This window comes from Arachis duranensis, chromosome 5 (assembly GCF_000817695.3).
Source record: "Arachis duranensis cultivar V14167 chromosome 5, aradu.V14167.gnm2.J7QH, whole genome shotgun sequence".
In the NCBI taxonomy this organism is placed as follows: domain Eukaryota; kingdom Viridiplantae; phylum Streptophyta; class Magnoliopsida; order Fabales; family Fabaceae; genus Arachis; species Arachis duranensis.
This window is the reverse complement of record NC_029776.3, coordinates 41,216,670-41,219,184: the sequence shown is the minus strand read 5'-3', so window position 1 is coordinate 41,219,184 and position 2,515 is coordinate 41,216,670. Positions and strand designations below refer to the sequence as shown.

Here is a 2,515-nt window from a genome sequence, read left to right as displayed (position 1 = left end):
ATGGACTTCCATCGGAAGATCCTCATCAGTTCTTAGCTTAATTCTTGTAGATCTGTGGTATTGTTAAGACCAATGGGGTTGATCTCGAGGTCTACAGACTTATGCTTTTCCCCTTTGCTATAAGAGTAAAGAGCTAGGATATGATTGGACTCACAACCTAGAGAAAGCCTGAACTCTTGAGACAAGTTGGTCAGTGCTTTTTTGACCAAATTCTTTCCACCTCAAAAGATGAGCAAGCTTAGAGTGGAAGTCCAAACCTTCAGACAGAAGGAAGGTGAATCTCTCTATGAAGCTTGGGAAAGATACAAGCAATTAACCAAAAGGTGTCCTTCTGACATGCTTTCAGAATGGAGCATCATATGTATATTCTATGATGGTCTGTCTGAATTGTCCAAGATGTCATTGGACCATTCTGCTGGGGGATCTCTTCATCTAAAAAAACCTGCAGAAGCTTAGGAACTCAATGAGATGGTTGCAAATAACCAGTTCATGTACACTTCTGAAAGAAATCCTGTGAATAATGGGATGACTCAGAAGAAATGAGTTCTTGAAATTGATACTCTGAATGCCATATTGGCTCAGAATAAGATATTGACTCAGCAAGTCAATATGATTTCTCAGAATCTAACTGGATTGCAAGCTGCATCCGGCAGTACTAAAGAAGCCTCCTCTGAAGGAGAAGCTTATGACCCTGAGAATCCTGCAACGGAAGAGGTGAATTACATGGGAAAACCCTATGGAAACACCTATAATCCTTCATGGAGGAACCATCCAAATTTCTCATGGAAGGATCAACAGAAGCCTCAACAAGGCTTCAATAACAATAATGGTGGGAGAAATAGGTTCGGCAATAGCAAGCCTTTTCCATCATCTTCTCAGCAACAGACAGAGAATTCTGAGCAGAGCCGCTCTGACTTAGCAAATATAGTCTCTGATCTATCTAAGGCCACTGTCAGTTTCATGATTGAACAAGGTCCTCCATCAGAAATTTGGAGGCACAAGTGGGTCAGTGATGAGCGGATAATTTATATGCTTTTTAGCATTGTTTTTAGGTAGTTTTTTAGTAAGTTCAAGCTACTTTTAGGGATGTTTTCATTAGTTTTTATGTTAAATTCACATTTCTGGACTTTACTATGTGTTTGTGTGTTTTTCTGTGATTTCAGGTAATTTCTGGCTGAAATTGAGGGACCTGAGCAAAACTCTGAGAAGGAGGCTAACAAAGGACTGCTGATGCTGTTGGAATCTGACCTCCCTGCACTCGAAATAGATTTTCTGGAGCTACAGAACTTCAAATGGCGCGCTCTCAACGGCGTTGGAAAGTAGACATCCAGAGCTTTCCAGCAATATATAATAGTCTATACTTTATTCGGGAATTGACGACGTAAACTGGCAACTCAACGCCAGTTCCATGTTGCTGTCTGGAGTAAAACGCCAGAAACACGTCACGAGCCGGAGTTGAACGCCCAAAACACGTTACAACTTGGTGTTCAACTCCAATAAAAGCCTCAGCTCGTGGATAGATCAATCTCAGCCCAAACATACATCAAGTGGGACTCGGAAGTGGATTTATGCATCAATTACTTACTTATGTAAACCCTAGTAGCTAGTTTATTATAAATAGGACTTTTTACTAGTGTATTAGACATCTTTGGACGCCTAGTCCTTAGACCATGGGGGCTGGCCATTCGGCCATGCCTGAACCTTTCACTTATCTATTTTCAACGGTGGAGTTTCTACACACCATAGATTAAGGGTGTGGAGCTCTACTGTACCTCAAGTTTCAATACAATTACTATTATTTTCTATTCAATTCTCTTTTATTCCTATTCTAAGATATTCGTTGCACTTCAACTTGATGAATGTGATGATCCATGACACTCATCATCATTCTCACCTATGAACACGCGTGACTGACAACCACTTCCGTTCTACCTTAGGCCGGGCGCATATCTCTTAGATTCCCCAACAGAATCATCGTGGTATAAGCTAGATAGATGGCGGCATTCATGGGGATCCGGAAAGTCTAACCTTGTCTGTGGTATTCCGAGTAGGATTCCGGGAATCCGGAAAGTCTAACCTTGTCTGTGGTATTTTGAGTAGGATTCAGGGATTGAATGACTGTGACGAGCTTCAAACTCCTGAAGGCTGGGCGTTAGTGACAGACGCAAAAGAATCAAGGGATTCTATTCCAACCTAATTGAGAACCGACAGATGATTAGCCGTGCTGTGACAGAGCATAGGACCATTTTCACTGAGAGGATGGGATGTAGCCATTGACAACGGTGATGCCCTACATACAGCTTGCCATAGAAAGGAGTAAGAAGAAATTGGATGAAAGTAATAAGAAAGTAGAGATTCAAGAGGAGTACAGCATCTCCATACGCCTATCTGAAATTCCCACTATTGATTCACATAAGTATTTCTATCCTATTTTATTTTCTGTTTATTATTAATTTTCGAACTTATCATAAACCAATTTAATCTGCCTAACTGAGATTTACAAGGTGACCATAGC

General features: G+C 41.0%; 1 non-coding gene across 1 annotated transcript; it reads right to left on the bottom strand.

Moving 5' to 3' along the window:
* Positions 1-234: 234 nt before the first annotated feature.
* On the bottom strand, positions 235-342 carry LOC127748133 (small nucleolar RNA R71). The gene has a single exon (XR_008010076.1). It is a non-coding gene; the product is annotated as a small nucleolar RNA R71 (small nucleolar RNA).
* Between the last annotated feature and the right edge of the window lie 2,173 nt (positions 343-2,515).